At 46.5% G+C, this 24,202-nt stretch overlaps 1 protein-coding gene across 1 annotated transcript in view; it reads right to left on the bottom strand.

The window, feature by feature from the left end:
• ST3GAL6 (ST3 beta-galactoside alpha-2,3-sialyltransferase 6) overlaps positions 1-23,905 on the bottom strand; it is a 52,909-nt gene extending 29,004 nt beyond the window's left edge. The window contains exons 1-2 of the mRNA XM_038766352.1: positions 23,848-23,905; positions 7,871-8,052 (exon numbers count right to left, since the gene is read on the bottom strand). The gene's annotated coding sequence lies outside the window, so the exon portion shown is untranslated. The remainder of the gene's footprint in view (positions 1-7,870; positions 8,053-23,847) is intronic.
• Between the last annotated feature and the right edge of the window lie 297 nt (positions 23,906-24,202).

Consider the following 24,202-nt stretch of genomic DNA (forward strand, 5'->3'; position numbering starts at 1 on the left):
TCACCTGAGGATGTAGAATGGGGAAGAAGGTTTGCAGGCATGTACAAGGGGATAGGGTTGAAGAAGGGTACAGTCTAATGGGGTTCCCGGAAAGTGAAAGAGGAAATGTTGCAAGTCTGTTCTGAGAAAGAGAGAAAGAGAGAGAGAGAGAATTTTGATCCTTCCCTTACCCCAAACCCCATACCACTTGTGTACATGTCTTTAAATTGTATATTACAAATTATGTATTCATATTAATGTCTTTATCCCCTTCTAGACCGTAAGCTTGTTATGGGCAGGAAACAGGTCTGCTAATTCTGTTGTATTGCACTCTCCCAAGCACTTAATATAGTGCTCTGTTCATAGTAAGTGCTCAATACCATTGATTGATGGAGGGTTCAACTTCTGTCAACCTCCCAGCCTTCCTTCAATTCCCCTGTGGGATTTGTATCATTAGGCCACTACAGAGGCGAGAGTTCCGAGGCCCAAGCCAGGCTCCAGTCCACTCTCTGAGAATGGGGGCAACTGCCCATGCAGGGTTGCCCTACCAGGCACCCAGCCAGCCAATCAATCAACTGCATTTATGGAGAGCTTACTGTGCACCGAGCACTGTATTTAGCACTTGGGAGAATCCGATACAACAGTGTTGATAGACCTGTTCCCTACTCACAATAATCCAGACTCGCTCCCAGCAGCTACTGCTCCATCTAACCCTCAGCAGCCACCCCTGGGGACTGGCTGGTCCCTAGACACAAAGTTAGTGGCCCCTTTAGACCACAGCTGTCCCCGAGGGCCTCTGGGGTTCAGGCCCCAGCATCCCTCAAGAATCTCTGCATTCCAGGAGTAACTCAGCCTACCAATTGCTGAGCCTTGGCGTCTCCAGGTTTTGTTAATGGGGGCACATATTCCTCTCCCTCCCTAAGGCAGGTTTCTGCAGATATCCCACCCTCTTGGGAGTGATTTCTTTCTTCTCCATATTTACTGACTCCTGTCAGCTGCCTCAGTTGTATTTGCCAAAGCCTTAAGAGTAGTCCTTGTGGTGGACCTTCCTCATCTCCCTCCTTCCCCTCAAACAATCATACCCACATCTTAGGCTGAAAAATCCCCAAAGGTTGCATTTGGTTTCAGTAGGTGGAAAATCCAGGAACCGAAGTTAACTCTCTCTCATTCATTTCCAAGATTTCTAGCCCTGGCGGTGGAGGCAGAGGAAGTGGGAGTTTCCCATTCGGATTTTCCCCTTCTCTTCCTCTCCCATTCCCTTAGTCAGAGATTACCGTATAACTTAGCAGTTCTCCTTGACCCAAGATTGTCTGCAGAAAACTTGTGTGGGATCTTGAAAGGCCACAGGCTACCAGACCATCCACCATACAGAACAATAGCTAGGCCGCTATGGCCAAAATAGTCCTTTCCTGGTTCCTACCAAGCAAGCCCACAGCCGCTCTGCAGGAAGGAAGAAAATGAATCAAAGACAGCACCTCCATTGCTTTAGGGAAAAAGAGCAGCTGTGCTGCAGGGAGCTACAGTGAACCTGGTGTGGAACTGTAAGCTCCTGGAGGGCAGGAGTCACTTCTACCAACTCTGTTGCATTGTTCTCTCCCAATCACTTAGTACAGTGTTCTGCATATAGTGACTGTTGTAGTGACTGCTGAATACCACTGATTTTTTTTTAAAAAATGGCATTTATTAAGTGCTTACTATGTGCAAAGCACTGTTCTAAGCACTGGGGAGGTTACAAGGTGATCAGGTTGTCCCACGGCGGGGGGCTCACAGTCTTCATCCCCATTTTACAGATGACGTAACAGGCACAGAGAAGTCACGCAGCTGACACTTGGCAGAGCCGGGATTTGAACCCATGGCCTCTGACTCCAAAGCCCGGGCTCTTTCCACTGAGCCACGCTGCTTCTCTGATTGATGGCTAAGTAATTGAAATTAGCACCATCCTTGTCATCAATGTTTTCTTTTCAGTTCAAACATACAGGCCTTTGAATTGCTCCCCAGGTTATGTCTTTGGAAAGGGTCACATCTTTGCCGGGGCACTAGTCCTTTGGCTCTTCAGCAGAGATTACTAATGCTTTCCAGCCTGCAATCCCCTGGGCCCTTCATCATCCACTGAAAGCAAACCACCCACCAGACAGTCCAGACTGCTGAAAGGAAAAAGTAACACTGGCCCTCTTTTCTCCTGGGACCCAGGCCTGTGGAGAGGCTAAAGCAGGGCAGAGTATTTGAAATTGATAGCAGCCAATATCAGGAGGGCTCACAGGATCGGCTGCTGACTGAGGGTAGTCAAGAGGAGGGGCAGAGCAGAAGAGAGTGTGCAGGGAGTTTTTGCCATGGAACGATCCCCTAGCTGCTCAGTGGCACTGCTGCCTGACAATCCCAAAGAAATCCCCTTTCCCTACCATCCCTCCCTCTGAGAGATGCTGTCCTGTAGTTGTTCCGGGACTACAGCTTTGCGGCTGACACCGGTTTTGAAGGCCCCAGAGCCCCCCTCTCCCTGCAGTGGCAGTAAAATTAACCATCATTTGCAACCCCAGAAAGTCCCCAGGGAACCCCGGAGGCCACTTTTGTGGAAGAGGAGAATCTCCAATGATGCCATCCATCCCTCTTAGGATAGGGCAGGTTGCAAACCCTCAGGGGAACAAGAAATGAGTTGGATAATGTAATAATCAATCAGTTGTATTTACTGAGCACTTTGTGTGCAGAGCACTGTACTAAGCACTTAGGAGAATATACTACAACTGTATATCAGAGTTGGCAGACACATTCCCTGTTCCCTGTAATACTTCCATGAGGGTATTCAGCTTTGCAGAATATTTTAAATAACATACACTAAGAAGTAGATAGTGTACTTTACACTATCACTATCTACACTACACTCGGGCCCTTTCCTCAGGGAACATGAATGCTGAGGGCAGTGCGGACTTTTTGATCACAGGATGTGGCAAGAAGGGAGCAAATGTCGGAAGATCAAGTGAACACATACACGCACACTCTTCAAAAGGAAGGTAAACATTTTAAACATTTTTCAAAAGCAAATCTGTTTCTGTTCTTCCCTGGGGTCGCTCATGCTTGGAATTTGAAATGCCTGAACATACTTATATAAACATTAATGGAATGTAGAGGGAAAGTGTATTTTTCAATTTCTTATTTAAAGCAGAGGGGGATTGGCTGATTTCATTATTACTGAAGCCGGCACCTTGTTCTGTGACCTAATAAACACGGTAAAGTACACTATCTACTTTTTAGTGTATGTTATTTAAAATATTCTGCATAGCTGAATACCCTCATGGAAGAGCCAGACAATATCTGGAGCATGATAAACGTGTTCTTCAGGAGAAAAAAAAAATTAAGCATCCTACATATTTTAAATATTAGTGCATTAGTGCTTAAAATGGTGTCTTTCATCCAAAGATTTCAACCCATCTCACAAGCATCATCTACATGTGGGGATGTCGGTTAGCCAGTGGGAGTTCCTAACCAATGAATAATCGCCCCCCAACTGCTGCTCTCCCGCTCCCCAAGAAGGGCAGAAGGCAACGTGCTGTCATCTCTATCTCTCCTTCCTTCCTTGTTTCCCCTTCCACCAAGGCTGCGACAGACTTGGCTACTATTGCCTTGGATGCTGTGGATATAATGGCACATCTTTGGCCTTTCAACTCCCATGGCTGAGGAACTGGGGAGTGGGTGAGTCCTCCTCCTCTCTCACTCCTCCCCGAGGCTCCCCTGACATCCTGGCTGTCTCTCTTCTGCCTCTGCCACATCAAACTTGTTGGACAACTACTGAGTGTGGAGGACTGGGCAATGAATGGGGATACAAGGATTCTGCTCAAGAGGAACTGATATCCCAACAGAGGAAACAGGTGGGCTCTCAACAGTGGGAACAAGAGGGAAAACGGACAGCCAGTTTGTAATATGTAAAATGGAATGAACAAACTGATAGCCACACGAGGGCCAGGGGTGGCTAATGGAATGATACAACCAGGGAGTTGGGGATTCACTGGGAAATGTCACCGGGAAGAAGAGTACTTTGAGGAAGGCTTTGAAGGTGGAACTGAAGAGGGAGGGAGGTCCAGGCAGGGGGAATGGGGGCGGCAACGAGTTGGAGATGGGAGCACCGAGTTAGGCACTTACTTTGGGAACAGCAAGGGTATCAGCTGGAATGTAGCAGGGTGTAGCAACCCTGTGCCAACCAAATAAGGTATGGTGGACCAGGGGCCGGGGGGATTTCGACAAGTGGAATATGGAAGTGCAAAAAACCGGGAAAGATGGGTAATAAATACCCACTACCTCCGACTTTTGGTCAGTGGTTTGGGACTCGCAGAAGTCGGGTGCATGTTGCTCCTGCCCAGAGCATGGGATGCCCACTCTGCTTCTGGAAGCAGTGCACTAAAAGTGAGGGCCTGTGGGACGGTGAGCGTTCCGCTGCTCTTTCGTGGACCTCCTCAGGGTTAGGAGCTTCGCCACTTGTGAATAACTAGAAATAAGTATAGTCCTCCCTAGAGGAAAAGTTCAAGTCCCTCTAAGACTGTAAGCTTGATGTAGGAAAGGAATGTGTCTATTTATTGTTGTACTGTACTCCCGTTGTATTTGTACTCCAAGAGCTTAGTACAGTGCTCTGCACAGAGTAAGCTCTCAATAAATACGACTGATTGACTGACTGACATGTCGTGGGTAGGGACTGTGTCTGTTATATTGTTGTGCTGTACTCTCCCAAGTGCTTAGTACAGTAAGTGCTCAGTAAATATGATGGATGGATTGATTGACTTACCATGTGAAATAAATTTTGCATGGCTCAACCTGACTCCAGTCTCTCTCACTCAAGCTACACTGATCCTCAAAACTCTGTCACCCCGAGAGAAGGGTGATAAACAGTGAAAAGGCAAGTGGGAAGGAAACCTTGAAGCCAATAGGAAATGTTTGCTTGAGGAGTCAGGACTATGGCCGACAGACTGTAATGATAATGATGGAATTTGTTAAGTGCTTACTATATGCCAAGCACTGTTCTAAGCACTGGGGTAGATACAAGGTAATCAGGTTTTCCTATGAAGGACTTGCTTTGTTCTAGGTGATCTGATACTACTGATAAGCTGGGTCGGGAGGGAGTCTTGATTAGTTCAGGGGGGTAGTTTCATCATGTTCAATCAATCAATCGTATTTATTGAGCACTTACTGTGTGCAGAGCACTGTACTAAGCCCCTGAGGGCTGAATGGAAAATGCCTCAGGGACTTACTGCTTTCTATCCTACAGTACTTTTCTTATATTGTATTCTTCAGGCCATTATAAACGCTGTACCAGCAGTGTATAAAGAAACTCTGTATTGCTTGAAGTTGAGCTCCCCTTGACTAGCAGGGGAATCTCTGCTGGATCAACCGCCCCTCCCAAATAGTGCTGGAAGAAGTGCTAACAGAAATAAATTGTCTTTGACATACCCTTTTCAACACAACGCAGAACCTGTGCAGTCTTTCTTCCACAACTGTTTAACTGAACCTGCAGACCCCTACCAGTTGCCCTGCATGAGAGGGGATTTAATCAACTCTGTTTTAACGATGGTATCAAGATGTAGAGAATTATTTATAAGGCAGTCAACCCTTGTAAAGAGAGACCAATGAAATGAGCCCTAGAGATCAGAATGAGAGCTATCCACACAAAGTTCACGATTAACATCTAGTCGGGAAAGATTGGCGAGTCAGGCAAAGCCCACATGCAAGTATGTATAAATACTGGAGAAAAATAGATAGGCTGTGTCAAAACTGCAAGGGCAGGGCAGGAAAGGACAAGCCAAGGGAATTCCACAGCAGAATGTGAGGCTTCCCATCTGAAATCTCAAGAGAGGTTAGGCATTACAATGGGAGAGACCAAGTTGGAAATGGAAGGTTTCAGGAAGTCGAAAGGAAGGGGTCACAGGGATCAGAGTCCATTAAAGTCAACGGGACTATAAACATTAACGCCGTAAGACCAAGTGGAACAGACTTGTCTAATGCAAGATCACGCCTCAAACACACTTGGAATGTTAGCTACTCAGGGGAGGCAGGATGTGATGGTCACTAGAACTGCAGAGAGGAGAGCTGGAGGTCCAGCTTAGAGAACCCAAGTGAAAATAGACTTTGATTGCTGAGAAGGCAAAAGACAAAGGAATGAAGAAGACTGTTCTACTTCTTTTAAAAAAAAAAAAGCCATTTGTTAAGCACTTACTAGGTGCCACGCACTGTACTGAGCACTGGGGTAGATACAAGTTAATCAGGTTGGACACAGTCCATGTCCCACTTGGGGCTCACAGTCTTAATCCCCATTTCCCAGAAGTGAAGTGACTTGCCCAAGGTCACACAGCAGATGAATGGCAGAGCTGGGATTTGAACCCAGCTCCTTCTGACTTCCAGGCCTGTGCTCTATCCACTAGGCCTCACTGCTTTTCTGCTATTCAGGAATGGCTGTTGCCCTGACACAGCAGGAGACACACCCTGGAAAAACCCAGCACCGAGGAACACTCATGTTGAAGCGCTCTTGTTCTGACAGAACACACACACATGGCCTCAATCGTTTCTTCTGCCACTGCCCAGCCTCCTTTCCAAGCAGCAACGCGTTGTCAGGAGAATATTCCTTAATTTCCCCAATTTAGTTCTACCTAAATTGTTGAGTGAAAACACACAGTAAGACCTGATCCCACAAGTATTCAAGCACCCAAGCATCCCAAGGCAGAAGCTGAAATGCGTCTGCAACTTTACAATGGAAAGAGCACGGGCCTGGGATTAAAGGACCTGGGTTCTAATCCCAGCTTCATCACTTGCCCACTGGGTGACCTTGGGCAAATAATTTCTCAAGCCTCAGTTTGTTCGCCAGTACAATGCCTGTCCTCTCTTCTCCTTAGACTGTGAGCCCCATGTGGGACAGGGACTGTGTCTGACTTTACTATCTTCTATGCATCCCAGCTGTTAATACAGTGCTTGGCACACAGTAAGCACTTAAAAACCACAATTATTATTAACAACTGTGGCCTCCTGGGGTCTCTGGCAGCATCCTGGCTGCCCTGAGCAGCAGAGGTCGATGTGGAGAGGGACGGTTGCTCTGGTTGGGAAAATAAGCTCGTTGTGGGCAGGGAATGTGTCTGCTTGTTGTTATATTGTACTCCCCCAAGAACTTAGTACAGTGCTCTGCACACAGTAAGTGTTCAAAAAATACGATAGAGTGATTCCTTGGCACATAGTAAGTGCAGAACAAATACCATCATCATCATCATTATTATTATTATTATCATCTCTGGATCCTTTCATGTTAAGGGGCTAGGACACGAGCCAGAACGTCCTGAGAAAGAACCTTGAAAGCCACTGGCAAATGGATGAGAGATTGGGACACGCTGTCCCATTATTAGCGGCAGTAATGGCTAGTGCGAACTTGGCACAAAGGCCCCGAAGTGGTCCGAGTTGCAAGTAGTTTAGAACAGTAGACCAGCCAGAAAGTAGTGGACCCCAATGGTCATTGCACCTAATTGATTTAGATTCTGTACCTAGCTGGATTGCATCTATCAGAAAGAGCCTCCTATCACCCAGAGGTAAGAAACTTGTCTACCTCAGGCATTAAGAAATGCTATTGGTTGTCAAACATTTATCCTAATGTGGACAGGCAAAATTCTTTCTGGACAGGACTGCCGTGGTCAAACACTCATCCATAGACACACTCCTTCCTTTACAGGAGAAAACCTTTCACTAGTGTTATCTTGGACACCCTTGAAAGAGTCCACAAGGGTTTGGTGTTCCAAAGGGAAGAGGTTAAAGAATGTTCTGGAGCTGCCTGACTTGAGAGAATTCACTTATGTAAGACCACCAACCCAGACCACAATATACCTTTTGTTACTGAAGACTTAGTTAAGGAGGTCAGGTTAGCAGCTTTGCTTACCTGCCTTTGTGAAGAGCCAGTCTGCCGGAGGCAATCTGCCTCAATGCTCTTCTGTCAAACTGGAAGATAGGGAAGGGGTGGGGCTGCAGGAGTTGGAGACGTCTGCCCTCCACGATTTCTTAAACTGTCTTTGGGCCTCTGGTCCCAACTCCAGGATCAGGATACCTCTTCTCTTACAGAAACTAAAATAAAAAATTACAAAAAAAAAAAAGGCAGGTGAGTGATATGACTTCCCAGAGAAAGTTTACAGCCCCATTTAAAATTGGATTTTTTTTAGTAAGTAAGCAGATCATAAAGTCACTGCTGCCGCTGGACCAGATCAGTGTCTCCTAGTCCCTCAGACGGCACTGTACAAAGAATGGCCAAAAAAAAAAAAAAAACCCACCCCCAAAAATGGCACTATTGCCTTGTCTTGGATTCCACTGGATTCAACCCTAGTACATTAAGTCTTATTAAGGTTAATTCTACTCCAAGAGGCCTTCCCTAACTAAGCCCTCTTTTCCCAGGGTCCCTCTCCCTTCTACATCACCTTTGCACTTGGATCTGTGTCATCTGGGCATTTGATATTCGCCCACTCTCAGTCCCACAGCATGTTCATATCTAGAAATTATGTGTTATAAACTATATGTCTGTCTCCCTCTCCAGACTGTAAGTTCACTGTGGGCAGGGAACATGTCTGCTAATTCTGTTGCATTGTATTCTCCCAACCACTTAGTACACTGCTCTGTTCATAGTAAGCACTCAATACCAATGATTGAATGATTAATTTTCTACCAAGGAAGGTTGTAAAGGAAAGTGGAAATTGCTTTTATAAAAGTCGCATGGTCTGCATGTCATCTACCTAAGAAAACTTCTTCACTTTTGAAGTTTCAGGACAGGGCAGGGGGAGAATAAAAAGTAGAAAATCATCTTTGAAAGAAGAAAAAAGGTAAGTTAGTGTTCCAGATCCGTTCCCAAGGACATGAGGACTGCAATCTCGATAAAGCTCACATTGTCATGTTGCACTGCACATCCATAAAGTTTCTTCCATTCTATCCGAAAACTGGAGTTATATCAAAGCAGCCATCCAAGGGGGGAAAGATAGGAATGAAAGACCATTCATCTAGTGTCCTACATGAAAAAGCGATGTGTTATTTATAGACCAGCAGGAGGGGCCTAAAGAACAGAGAGAATGGGGCATGAATAACTGTGTTTTAACAACTGTTACTTGCAGTAGGATTTAGAAAAGGCAGAGATGTTTATGGGGAGTCCGAAAACAGGTCCAGTTCCCTTCATTCCACCTCCCGTTTCCCAGGCTAGGCTGCTGTCTTCCTCAAAGAGCATTTCATAACACCCTACTGTCATGGATAAAAGGAGAAACAAGAGAAAGTTCCCATGGACTGCCCTAGCTAGGCCTTCACATTAAATGACAAAGTTGGGAAGATCTATTATACTATGTCCAACATGAAAGGGACAGAGAATGTGTCTGACCTGATGATCTTATATCTACCCCAATGTTTAGTACACTGTTTGGCACAAAATAAGCACTTAAATATCACTACTACTAATAAGTCTCTGTGAAGTTTGGACAAGCTTTATTACCAAAGATTAAAATAGGCACCAAATGGATAGTCAGAGAGTTTTTCTATTTCCATGGCTGATATTACAATTTCATTATAAAAGAAAACTCACCCAATCTTCCCCATCTAATAATAATGGCATTTATTAAGTGCTTACTATGTGCAAAGCACAGTTCTAAGCGCTGAGGAGGTTACAAGGTGATCAGGTTGTCCCACGGTGGGGGGGCTCTCAGTCTTCATTCCTATTTTCCATATGAGGTAACTGAGGTACAGAGAAGTGAAGTGACTTGCCCAAAGTCACACAGCTGACAATTGGTGGAGCCGGGATTAGAACCCATGACCTCTGACTCCAAAGCCCGTGCACTTTCCACTGAGTCATGCTGCTTCTCCAGTCTGATCTACCCACGGATCAGATGGGCACAGTCTGATCTGCCCATCAGACTGTAAACTCCTCGAGGGCCTAGGCAATGTGCCTTCTACTTTTACTGCAGGCTGCCAAGCACTTGTTCAGTGCTTCGCAGGCAGCCGTGTGTGTGTGTGTGTGTATATATATATATATATATTTGGCTTTGCCAGCAGGAGAGACAAAAACCAGGCTACAGCTACAGTACTGGTGGGGGTGGAACTTTTGTGGGGCCCACAGCCCCACAAAGGCGAGCAGCCAGGTCCATCGGAGAGTCACAGCCGGTAGCCCTCCATGCCCCCGAGAGGATCCTGGCTGGCACCTACCTCCACCAGCTCCAGAGAAGGGCAGCTCACTGGGCCATGCTAGACAGCCACAGTGAGAACATGGGGAAGGTGGCAGGGGCAGCAGTATGTCTGCATTGTGTATGCCTATCTTCTGGATGCATGAGTGCTTATGCCTCCTCTCTCCCTTTCCTGACTCTCTGCCCTCCCTCAGTTACCTGCCCCCATTTTCTGGACTCCTATTTGGACTCAAGAAAATCTAACTAGGATGTTCAATCGCAGAATCACAAATGTTATATGTATATTTTGGGGGGGGGGTGGAGGGGAAGGACATAGAAAGAAGCTGGAAAATGCATCACTGGCTAGCAGTGTTGCCCAGTGGAAAGAGCCTGGGGCCGGGAATCAGAGGACCTGGCCTCTAATCCCAGCTCTGCCACTTACTTGCTGTACAACCTTGGTCAAGTCACTTAAATTCTCTGTGCCTCAGTTCCTCAACTATAAAATGGGGATGCAATATCTGTTTGCCCTCTTATTTAGACTGTGCACCCCATTTGGAACAGGGACCTTATCCAACCTAACTAACCAAGCTTAGAACAGTGCTTGACACATAATAACTGCATAGTAATAATAATAGCCTGAGAGTAATGCTAACATCTCACAAAACGAAATATGGTTTTCCTCTTCCCAGAAGCAGCTCTGGTTGCTGACATTCCTTTAATAAAGTAGAATACAGAGTGACATTAACATTGCCTCTAGCACTAAAGCATTTGAGCACCCACTTTACAATGCACACAAGTATGGAATAATATAGTGACCTGTTCCCCTTTCCACATGAAGCTTACAGTCTAACACGAGAAAGAGGCATGGAAATATTTATAGTTGAAAGGGTCAAAAGTAAATAAATACAGTGGACAGAGGTACGTGAAAGCTGAGGTGCTAAAATTTGCCAGTGCTAAAAGGAATGTTTACGACAGACAATATTTCCTTCTAAGTTTTGCAGGGTGAGGATAGTTGTTGCTTCCATTGTTCAAATCTAATGTACAATTATGCAGCGAGTTTGTAGGATTAAATTAAAATGTTTTTTTGTGGGGGGACTTCAGAGCTTTAAGAGTTGAAAAGCTTTGAACTATTAGTACACTGCAGTTTTTTAAAAAACACTGTCTTTTTTTTAAAAAAATGAGCCTCACCTAAGGAAGACATGCAGTTGAACAAAGCAGTGGGAAGGTGCACAAGTTAATTATGGGTTCCAGGACAGGATTCCTTGCTGTGGGTACCTGCTCTTTCCCTCACCTCCCCATGCCCCAAGGTTACCGGGGCTCTTTAAACATGCCATGAACTCTCCGGGTACTCAGTACCAGGGTGAGAGATGATGGCTGTATCATATAAAATACTTTTGAGGCACTATATTTTCCCTTTTACTATGGTATTTACAAAGCACTTATTACGTGCCAAGAAGTATGCTTAGTGTTGGGGTAAGTACACGATAATCAGGTTGGACACGGTGCCCGCCCCCAGTAAGGCTCAGAATCTAAAAGGGAGGGAGAGCAGAGATTGTATCCCCGTTTTACGGAGGATGAGACAAACCCAGAGAGGTTAAGGGACTTTCCCAGTGTCACCCAGAGGGCCATGGCAGAGGTGCGGTTGCAGTTGAGTCTACCAAGTCTGAGCCCCACGCTCCTTCCGCTTGTCACAGGGCCTTCCTTGAACTTACTCTTGAACTTAGTGTACACATTGTTACACGCAAATAGTCATAACTTCGAGGGGATACCTTTCTGTTCTAGTCTTTTCTCCCGTCATATTTCTAAACCACAAGCAGTTTTTCAAACGTGCAGGTAAACGCTACCTATTTAGCCTTCTAAATCCCACAGGAATGATTTTTATCCTCACTTTAGGCGAACTGATCACATTTCAATCAATCATATTTACTGAACACTTACTGTGTGCAGAGCACTGAACTAAGTGCTTGGGAGAGTACAATACAGCAAAGATGGTAGACATATTCCTTGCCATTCCTTGCCTACCACTTGCTTACAGCCTAGAGGGCCCCACCTTTTCACCTCAGGTCAGTACCCTCCTCCTCCTCCCCCATTTTCAACAACTTTCACAGGTAAAAAATGAGTCACGCGATGCTAGATCAAAATTTTTTCCCCAGGGAACAGTGGGAAGCTCTTGAATGACACTCACATGAGCTCTTTTAGGAGGAAAGGTAAAATCTCTCCTTATAGTCAATGAAACTTGCTTTTCACTGGTCTGACCTGTTTCTGGAGATTCCTCTGCGTTAAACTGGGGAAGGGAATGTGAATTTAGGGGGAGGGACTGAGAGAAAAGGACAAAAACTAGATAAGGTTGAAGCAGCGTGACCTAGTGGAAAAAGCACAGACCCAGGAGTCAGAAGACCTGGAGTTCTAATCCTAGTTCTGCCCAGGGCTGGCTGTGTGACCTTGGGCAAGTCACTTCGCTTCTCTGCGCCTGCTCTCCCTCCGACAGACTGTGAGCCTCAAATGGGGACAGGGACTGTGTCCAACCTGATTAATTTGTATCTAGCCCACTGCTTAAAACAGTGCTTGACACACAGTAAGCGCTTGATACAATAATAGAACACCTTTAACCAACCATTCATTGCATGCTGTTGGCTACACTGGGAAAGGGACAGGTAAAAAGGAATGGCTGGTTCCCTGCTATACTTCACCTCTAATTGAAAACAATTCAAGAATATGTCAGGTTGACACTATGATACCCCAACGAGAAATTCCAGGTACTACAAACAGATGCAGCAGGGTTAGGGACAATCTTTGTGAGTTCATGGACTGGGCCATCAGCCCCACAGTGGTTTCTTTGGTGGCACAGACTCAAAAGTTGCTACCACTAATGGAGAAACAGTGTGTTATGATCCACGGGTGTACAAAGTTGTCTTTTCGGTTGCAAAGGTGATGCTGTAGGTGGGGATACTGTGTGTGGGTGACTGTAAGCTGTAGACTGTAAGTTTGTTACGCTCAGAGACCATGTCTGCAAATTCTGTTGTAGTGTACTCTAAGTGCTTAGTACAGTGCTCTGCACATAGTAAGTACCAATAAATACCACTGATCGATTGACTGTGTGACAGAGATAGACAGTGTGTGTTTGTGACTAAAGGCACTGTCTGAAATCATATAATGCATGATTACACTATGTGTAATATGTTTATATCTGCCTCCCCTGATATGAGTGCAAGCCCTCTGTGGGAGAGGAATGTGTCCCTTGCTTGTTTTGTACTTTCCAAGTGTTCAGTACACTGTACTGCATATAATGGGTACTCAATAATTGCTAGTACTACTTCTATTATTACTATTAATGCAAAAGAAAAGCTTTTTTTGTGCTGCTGCACCACAGTCTACCATGTTTCCAAATGCTAAAACTTTCATTAAATTTAGAATCTATTAAATATTAAGAGAAGCAGCGTGGCTTAGTGGGACGAGCATGGGCTTGGGAGTCAGAGGTCCATGGGTTCTAATCCCAGCCCTGCCACTTGTCTGCTGGGTGACTTTGGGCAAGTCACTTAACTTCTCTGTGCCTCAGTTACCTCATCTGTAAAATGGGGATTAAGTCTATGAGCCCCATGTGGGACAACCTGATAACCTTGTATCTACCCCACTGCTTGGAACAGTGCCTGGCACATAGTAAGCGCTTAACAAATACCATTATTATTATTATTGTTATTATCTACAAGTGTACATGTCATGTCACTAGGCACTATGGTCATTTCTTTCACCCACACCTGCAGACATGGGTGATAATCAGAGTAGCAATATCTTTGACGCCAAGTATGACAATCTCTCCCTATCTCCCTCCAAACACAATACTTATCTCTCCAAAGATCTAAAAATTGCTCACTTCTGGATCCAAGTCTGATAACAAGGCTAAAGTTCCTCAGGAATGTTTGTTCCTGGTGACTGGGAAGGGGATTTACAAACAGCTATACAGAGAAAAGCAGGGCAGGGAGCCTCTTTCAGAAACATCCTCCCACTATTCATCTTTTCTTAGCCTAAGGATTTCTTTCCTGCTGCTGTTGAAATGGACCAGGCATCTACTGTGATGTTTAACCTCCCCCCAAATCATGGAAGAACTGCGCTAGACCTTGGGAAAAAATCCCTGCAGATTTTATAACATGAGAGTTAACTATTTTATTAATTATTAGTCCACAGGGGACTTACAATTTAAACAGGAGGAAAGGAAACCACAAGGCACCCAGAGAGAGAAATGGCATGATTCTGAGCTTAGGCATAGGAATCAATCAATAAATTGTATTTAATGAGTGCTTACTATGTGCAGAGCACTGTACTAAGTGCTTGGGAGAGTACAATACAACAGAATTAGCAGATACATTCCCTACCCATACGAACTTACAGTCTAGAGGGGGAGACAGACACTAAAATGCGTAAGAAATTTATAATATATTTTATATATAATAGGAATAGCTTGCAATGGTAGCTCTTTAAAAGCATTAGCTCGGTTTTTTTATAGCATTTGTTAAGCACTTACTAGGTACCAGATACTGTACTGAGCACTGGGGTGGTACAAACTAATCAGGATGGACACGGCCCAGGTCCCATAGTTTTAATCCCCATTTTACAGATGAGGTAAACTGAGGCATAGAAGTTAAGTGACCTGCCCCACGTCACATGGCAGACAAGTAGTGGAGCTGGGATTGGAACCCAGGTCTTCCTGATTTCCAGGCTCATGTTCTATCCACTAGGCCACACTGCTTCTCTTAGGATGGGTAACGACACTACAGACCTGCCCTCCAGACCTTAGATTTAAGTGAAAAATGGCAATTCCAAGTAGGATTTGTTTTCCAAGTGACTATATCTTGCTTAAATGAATGAACTGATAAAACCATCCTTGTCTAGATCAAGTAATTGGTTTAATTTGGCATCTGTCTGGGAGATGAGTTCTAGACCGTTTTCTGTTTTAGGAGTAGCCGTTATTTTACAAGGATTTTTTTGAGTAGTAACTGGCACGACGTAGCTTGTTTGGAGGCCTAAATTGGAACAAATTATGAGTCAAATCTACGTGAGCCGTGTGAATGCATTCAGCTAGATTCTAGACCCAATCTTCCGGTCAAATGCTTCAATTATCAGCTAATTGTCCTAACCTGAATGCAATTCATCTTCCAATTCCCAAATACGGAGCAGTCCCAAATTTGCTAAATAAATTAACTGGAAAAACAAGAAAAAATGTCTATGTCTGGAGCTGTTTTCAACAGCCTGAGGACAGAAACTGTGTTTTTCAGTGCAGGATGCTCCCCTACTTTGCAACACAGGATGGGTCTTGGAATAAATAAACCAAAGGGGTGAGCCTCTCTGGTGGCTGTCTGAACATGTCCAAAGAGAACACCCTTAAGGTGAACTTGAAACAAACAAGGTAACACTGAGATCTGACCTTGGATAAGTATGAACTCAGTGAAAGGAACTTTACAATGATTCAGAAGGAACAGACTGGGAAGGGAAGAGGATTTGTAGCATGGAAATTCTTTGCACGGAAGTCTTGAAAAAAACTCTATTAAGTTACACGTTGTGGGCAGGGAATGTGTCTGATGACTGTTAGAGTGTACTCTCCCAAGTGCTTAGTATAGTGCTCTGCACACAGTAAGCGCTCAATAAATATGTCTGACTGACAGTCTTGCTATCTGGAGGTTTGTTTCTGAATGGGTTCTTTGTATAGAGATTTGCTGTGGCTCCAAAAAAAAACACTCAGCCTGGATTTACAGAGCATCATAATGCCGGCCCCCAAAACCCAGTGTAGTCAAAACTTCCCAGCTATCTTAGGCAAAGAGGGCGGTAGTAGCTGGGAAGTTTGCTACTGTAAACCCAGTCTCAAAGGCAAGAGGGATTAGAACATAGAATTATGAATAAAAAAGCTTACTGGTCTTATATAAGAACAGCTTACAAGAGAGCTATTCCAAGCAGGGTGGGCTTGCCATCGCTCTCCCACCCCACGAAGTCGGCTAGTGTTGGGGTGGCAGGGACGCTGGTTGGGACCCGACCCCCCCCCCCCCCCACACCTCCTACCTCACCTCGCTTCTCGCCTCCATCTGGCCTGTTTAGCCGCCAACCAGGGCCCTGGCCCACGTCATGCCTCTGGCCTAGAACACCCTTCTTCCTCAAATCCGACAGACAATTACTCTCCCCTCCTTCAAAGGCCTATTGAGGGCCCAGCCTTCCCAGGCTAAGCCCCACCTTTCCCCATCTCCCATTCCCTTCCGTTGTCACCGTGACTTGCTCCCTTTGCTTCCCCCCAGCTCCAGCCCCATGGCACTTACGTACGTATCTGCAATTTTATTTATTTGTACTGATGTCTGTCTCCCCCTCCCTAGACTGGGAGCTCATTGTGGACAGGGAATGTCACTGTTTACTGTTGCATTGTACTTTCCCAAGCACTTAGTATGGTACTCTGCAAACCGTAAGTGCTTAATAAATGCGACAATGAATAAATGACCCGACATCCACTGCCGTTTGCCGCAGTCATTCCCCAGCTTCATTTAGGTGGGGCTCTGCCTAGCTCCTGCTGGCCCAACCACTGCCTCTGCAGAGATGGCCGAGAGGACTCAAATCCGGGCATCTGAGGCCAGAGTCTGCCAGGGAGGTGGGCTGTTTCAGGGACTCTCACACTCATTGCTGGAAATCCCTCTGGACTAAGGACAGTTGGACCCAACATGTAATCTCCAGGTCTTGAGTGCATTAACATGTGGCCTCCGTTATCTTTGTGAGGTGGAGTGAAAGGGTTGGGACCTAAGCAGGGCCGCTACAACGGTAAGCGAGATAAGCATCCACCTCAGAGTGTCACACAGCGGAGGCCACACACTCATACACACTCCAAAATGACCTTGGCTTGAGATATTCAAATGGCACCTGTGCCACGGACCTTATCAGATCGATCCTGCTTTCCACTCCCTCCCTTAAACTCTCCCCCGCCACCATACTGCTCCCCCAAATAACAGACCTTGCAAAAATGGTTTGACTTTTCTTTAAGCACCAGGGACCTGGAGGATCACCATTCCCACCCAGCCTTTCACTTGCCCTCAGCTCCCCCACATCTATTTCTCCGTGCTTGGGGGCAGTGGGGATCCAGGGTCAGCTATGGCCACCCTGCAGAATGGAAGGCAGATGGCCCAGTCAGTCAGGAGCGCCTCTTTCTACGGGCACCCAGAGTGGGACCTAGGCACCTGACAAACCTGGACTCCTCGCCACCCCGGCAAGAACGGAGCAGGTGGCAAAGAAGGGGAAATGGCAGATACACGGGTCTTGGTCAAGGCCAGGGGCTGAGAGAGCATGAGCCTGGCAGCGAGGGTTCTTGGCCCGGGCCCAGCCGGGGTGTGAGCAGGACCACCTGTGAGAGTGACCGTATCATGGGAGGTTCATTTTACAAAGTGACATTCTGGCTGGGATTCTGTGTGTTGGAAAGGTGTCAATCTAGTCCTTAACATCAACCTAACATTAGCAGTGCCCAAACCATGAAGATTGAACAAGCTTGGGCTAAATTCTTGCCCCATCCCGAACCCACCCCGAAAAATCCACCTGCAGGTTGAACTAGGACATTTAGAGCGTTTCCTCCACCTCCTTCTCCCTCTGGCCTCTTCCTCTGACTCCTAGTCTTGCCCTTCACCCTGCTGCCAGTTTGGGAGTACGCTTCAGGTCAGTCTCCAGAGTCCAGAGTGGGCAGGACCAGAGGAGAAGTTCCTGGGCCCTTCAGTCCCCCCTTCATGCTCTTGGCCAGAATCACGTCACATCTGAGCTGACCGGGAGCAATCTCAAGCTGGTGCTTCCCGTCTCCACAAGCTTACTCTACCATTTGCCGAAAATGAGTTACGCATCCCCTTTCATCAGTTAGCTCCCAGAATCCAAGAAACTGCCTCTCACCCAATCTATCTGGATTTCAGTCCTCTCATAAGAGGAAACACACCTGAAACTGGAATTGCCCCAGTTATGCCAGAAATACTCTGATTTGATATTCTACTCAACTCAGGGATAGTAAAGCTCTCAAAGTCAAGACTGGAGGCTGTGTAAACACTCTCCCATGTAATTCAGAAATCCATGTCGCCTGAACTACACACGGAAGCTACTTCACTTTCAAACCTCAGCTTTGAAGAGCAACCGGCAGTGTTTAATCTTTCATAAGTAAACGGCCTGAGAAATGTCTCCCCTCCAAGCCTTGCCTCCACCTCTCAATGAGACGTGATAGTACCCTTGATGACATATGCTTGGAAAGCCTGTCTAGGCAGAGCATGGATTTTCTGAATTTGAAAATCATGCAGCTGGAACTTCCTCTCCAAGTGGGGATGGGCTTCCTGGGAAAAAAGGGCGAGGGCTCTTCTCCACATCCCTACCACCCTGTCTGCTTCCAAGCAAGACTGAGAATACCAGGAAGATGGCAGTGGGCCAGTGCGGATGGCATCTGGCTCTGAGCAGCTCTAGTTACTCGGAACAAGTAGCCCCTCAGAGCCGGGCAGCAGACTGAAATCAAAGCGCTTCCGCGTCTTAAACCTCTTCCCCCACCTCTCCATTCTCTTACCAGGATTTCCTGATAAGAACTGTGCTTTGCACATAGTAAGCGCTTAATAAATGCCATTATTATTATAACTGCAATGTGAGGCTGACTCTGCTCCTCAACTCCTCAACGTGAGGGTCTTTCTTACATTCACAAGATGGGGCAAGGCAAAAAGAGAGCAGGTTCTGTGAATTCAGTGCCAGTTCACTATTCCATCCCATCTTGCGGTCATTCCCCCCCACCCCACCCATTTTATCTTTGAAGACAGCCCGGGAGGCTAAATCCATAGGACGGCCACCACTCAGATATCGGGGCTCCTGAGCATTATTCATTAATTCATTCAATCGTATTTATTGAGCGCTTACTGTGTGCAGAGCACTGTACTAGGCACTTGGGAAGCATCAGGGCAGGGAAGTGGGAGAAAGAATAAGGCCAGAGTAAGACCCTCTTAGTCCCGATCAATTTGTGCAGCTGTGAGTCTCCGTGCCCCTCAGGAAGAGTAAGAACAGCTGGACTCAGGATCATTCAAAGCAGGAGAAGCTATAACCGAAACCCCACAGCAAATTTCCTTCCTCCTTGTTCTGCTTAACCTGTTTGCTTCAACACATTTAGACAGAAAAAGAAAACAGTGCAAGAAAAACAACCCGAACAATCAAGAAACAGACGAACCAGACACTTTCGCATCCTAGCCAATCTTTCCTCCTTCGGAAAGCTCGGTTCTTATTTCATGGTTTTAGGTCTGTATCTTCCCCAAGTGGAGTAATAATGTACAGTACAATCAATTTTCAATTAAGTCTGGAAATGGAACGGTGTGAACCTGAATAATGGAAAAGTCAAAGAAAATCCACAATCCTCTTGCTAAAACAGGAGAGAGAACGGGCTTCAGTTTCTTCTCATATTTCCTTTGGCAGAGGTCTTACAGGCGAAAGAAATGGCCAACAGAGAGGTCATACAATAGAGAGAAGGTGAAGAAAGAGGCCTGGTCTGGTTTGAATAAGCACCACTTAACAATCAAGTGTTAACTAGACAGTACCTCAGGGGACTCTTTTTTGGCTTAGGCAAAGGAGTCTGTCTGTCCCGGCCATCCTGGTCCTGCATCAGTTTTTCCTCCAGACACTGGCTTTAGAACATCTATGTATCAGGTAATAAATGTGGCGGTTCGGGCCCTTCCCTCATCCTGTAGCTTGGAGGTAACACCCAGATGATGCTATTGGCTGACTGATGGTACAAGGCCATGCCCACAGCGTTGTCCCAGAGGGTGGCACAGCCCAGCAGGGCTACAGTGGTCTCTTGGCATCCAAAGCTACGGACCTTTATGACCTTTACAAGGCTGGGGAGGGTGCGGAGGGTTTGTAACAAAGGACGGTTGACTTGGAGGGGTAGAGACTGATGATTCTCACCTCCAAAATCCATTCCCTTACTTGTAGTTATTTCAAGCTTTCATTAAGGTTACCTTTATCTGTCTATTCCTAGCTTGTGAAGTCCACATGGGATGGTGACTGATTTTTACACTGTGAGCCTGTTGTTGGGTAGGGATTGTCTCTTATCTGTTGCCAAATTGTACTTTCTAAGCGCTTAGTACAATGCTCTGCACACAGTAAGCGCTCAATATGAATGAATCGAATGAATCTGCTTTGTTAGTATCCACACCAGCACTTAGCACGGTTCTTGGCACAAAGTCGGAGCTTAATAAACATCACAAACTAACTATGGACTTCTGGCTGTCCCTGAGCCTTGCTGATGAGAGTCCACCAAATCATCGGCATAATTGGTCAGAGGTGGTATGTTGACAGTACACTAAAAATGGTAAAAACAAAAACTGTATTTTAAAAAGAAAAGAAACGTGGTATCCATTTCTACTAGCAATATCATTATGCCTCGGTAATAAGAATCTGAGAAATGGGTTAATGGGTAGCAGTGTGGCTTTGCAGAAAGAACACGGGGCTGGGAGTTCCAAGTGCTTAGTACAGTGCTCTGCACACAGTAAGCGCTCAATAAATACAACTGAATGAATGGGAGTCAGAGGATCTGGGTTTTAATTCCAGCTCTGCCACTCGCCTGCTGTGTGTGACCTTGGGTAAATCACTAAACTTTTCTAAGCCTCAGTTCCCTCACCTGTGAAATAGGAATTCAATACCTATTCTCTCTACCACTCAGACTGGGAGCCCCAGTGTGAGACAAGGACTGTGTTCAACCTGACTGTCTTGTATCTATCCCAGTGCTCAGTACGGGGCTTGTGGCAGATAGTAAATGCTTAATAAACGCTGTTATTATGATTATTATTATTATGTGGGCCTGGGGATAAGGACCACCATTGTACATTCCTCTGAAATATTTCTGGTCCCTGTCAATCAATGGTATTTACTGATCTCTCACTATGTGCAGGGCACTGTATACTAAGTGCTTGGGTGAGTAGAACAACAACAGAATTAGCAGATGCCTATAATGAGCTTCCTTATCTCTTGTTTACCTTATGTATCTCCATTTCTTACCTTCCACCACAGTCCCAATCTGAGCTGCTCTTTGTCAAGCATCTACATGAGCATGGAGCTGACCTGAACTCTACACAAAGCAATCAAGCATTATTCTTACTAATTTCACAAGATGATGCCGGGCAAAGGAAGGTTTTCGTAGGAAGATGAGAAATGTCTTTGCCTCATTAAGCCTGGTTTATGGCCTGTCCTTTAAACTGGATTTACAGCCCCATCCAAAATGCTAACGATGGACTGAAGGACCCTTGGAAGGTCCATTAAACTTCCCTCTCTAGTTCATCTTTTCCAAGGCACGTATTTATTCTGGAAGTTTCAGTTGGACTTTCACCCACTGAGGAAAAAGCAAGGGTAGAGTCTCAAAGTTCAAAACAGAGATTAAGCTAATGGGACGTCGGCCTTTCCGAACACCCAACCTCGCTGTCACACAGTATACGTATAAAAGGATGTTTCATGAACTAACAACTTGAAATTGAACCGACAGAGAACAGTGTGTTTCAGGGCAAAGACACAGGTACGTGTAGCCTAAGGCCACATCTCCCTATCAGAAAAAAAGAAAAACACAAACCGAAACAACACAAAAAACATTCGGCTGTATCTCTTCTTCCCAGGGTCCTATCAGAACGATCCTCCGTAACCTTGTCCTTAAAAATCAGCCCCGAAAGAAGCTGTTTTGCAAACAGTTTTCATCTTAGCCACCTGGTTGCTGTTTGACTTTTCACGTGTTGGCATTCAATCGTTCATTCCATTGTAGTTACTGAGCGCTTATTATGTGCAGATCACAGTACTAAGCGCTTGGGAAAGTACAACACAACAATAACGCCTACACTCATAATTCACAACGCCCCCGATGTATTTCCAAGGTTCTTCCTTGAAAAATTCCTTACTAGTTTGCCCCCCGCACACGGATCTGGAAGGAAGGAGTGGGAAAACTGCTCTCTAGGGTGCCCAGGATTTGCGGGGGGAGGGGGGAATCCCTAACATGATTTTTCTTCAAGAGCTCCGGCCCTGGGAAGCAAAAATAGGGAAACGAGCCGTAGTGGACACCCCTATCCCCAGTCAGACCCTCTTCCCAAGGGATGAGTATGAGTGTGAGAGAGAGAGTGTGTGAGTGAGTGTTTGGGGGGCTCCACTCGAAATTCATTAGGAATTGCTCATCCGGGGTGGTGAGAATAATACTACTAATAATAATGATGGTATTTGTTAAGCGCTTATAATAATAATAATGATATGGTATTTGCTAAGCACTTCCTATGTGCCAACCACTGTTCTAAGCGCTGAGGGAGATCCAAGGTAATCAGGCTGTCCCACGTGGGGTGGGGGGCCCACAGTCTTAATTTCCATTTTCCAGATGAGGTCACCGAGGCCCAGAGAAGTGAAGTGACTTACCCAAGGTCACACAGCTGACAAGTTACAGAGGTGGGGTTAGAACCCAAGACCTCTGACTCCCAAGCCCGGGCTCTTTCCACAAAGCCCCAATTACCACGTGCCAAGCACTGTTCTAAGCGCTGAGAGAAGGGGGGGGTTCCCGAGGGGGCCCCTGAGCTCAGCATGTGAAGCAGGGTGGCTCAGTGGAAAGAACCGGGGCTTGGGAGTCAGAGGTCATGGGTTCTAATTCCAGCTCTGCCACTTGTCAGCTGGGTGACTTTGGGCAAGTCAAGTCTTCTAGACTGTGAGCCCACTGTTGGGCAGGGACCCAATTTGTACTTCCCAAGCGCTTAGTACAGTGCTCTGCACATAGTAAGCGCTCAATAAATATGATTGATTGATTGACCGTCTCTGTATGTTGCCAACTTATACTTCCCAAGCACTTAGTACAGTGCTCTGCACACAGTAAGCGCTCAATAAATACGATTGATTGATTTCACTTCTCTGGGCCTCAGTGACCTCATCTGTATAATGGGAATGCTGACTGCGAGCCCCAGGTGGGACAACCTGATGACCTTGTATCCCTCCCAATGCTTAGAACGGTGCTTGGCACATAGTAAGCACTTGACGAATACCATCATCGGTATCTGAGTTCATGGGTTCAAATCCCGGCTCCGCCGCTTGTCAGCTGGGTGACTTTGGGCCAGTCACTTCACTTCTCTAGGCCTCAGTGACCTCATCTGTAAAATGGGGATGAAGACTGGGAGCCCCCGGTGGAACAACCTGATAACCTTGTAACCTCCCCAGCGCTTAGAACGGTGCTTTGCACACAAAAAGAGCTTAATAAATGCCATTATTATTATTATTCTCTGGGCCTCAGTGACCTCATCTACGAAATGGGGATGAAGACTGGGAGCCCCGCGTGGGACAACCTGATCACTCTGTAACCTCCCCAGCGCTTACAACAGTGCTTTGCACACAATAAGAGCTTAATAACTGTCATTATTATTATTATTATTATTCTCTGGGCCTCAGTGACATCATCTGTAAAATGGGGATGAAGACTGGGAGCCCCCGGTGGGACAACCCTATCACTTTGTAACCTCCCCAGCGCTTAGAACGGTGCTTTGCACACAATAAGAGCTTAATAAATGCCATCATTATTATTATTCTCTGGGCCTCGGTGACCTCTTCTGTAAAATGGGGATGAAGACTGTGAGCCCCACGTGGGACAAGCCTGATCACCTTGTATCCTCCCCAGCGTTTAGAACGGTGCTCGGCACATAGTAAGCGCTTAAGAAATAGCATCATCAGTACCATGCCGTCCCCCCACGATCCCCCGGCCACGTACCCGGGTGGGGCGGGGTCCCGGGCCCGGTCTGTCCTCCTCCTCCTCCTCCTCCGGTCCTGGGGGTCCGCTCCTGGGGGGTCCGGTCCTGGGGGGTCCGGTTGAGGGGTGGGCCGGGGTCACGGGCGCCGGGCGGGGGGCTCGTCCCGGGGGGCCATGGCCGAGGCGGCCCTTGCCGGGGGAGACCGGGGGGGACCCGGGGCACCCGGGGGACCCCGCCCCGCCGCCGCCGCCGCCCCGCCCTCCAGGGCTGCTCCTCCCTCTCCCGGACCGACTGCGGGGAGGGGAGGGGAGGGGAGGAGCGGAGGGGGCGGCCCGGCCTGGAGGGGCCGGCCTGGGGGGGGCCCAAGGAGTCCGG

Source organism: Tachyglossus aculeatus, chromosome 24, assembly GCF_015852505.1.
Source record: "Tachyglossus aculeatus isolate mTacAcu1 chromosome 24, mTacAcu1.pri, whole genome shotgun sequence".
In the NCBI taxonomy this organism is placed as follows: domain Eukaryota; kingdom Metazoa; phylum Chordata; class Mammalia; order Monotremata; family Tachyglossidae; genus Tachyglossus; species Tachyglossus aculeatus.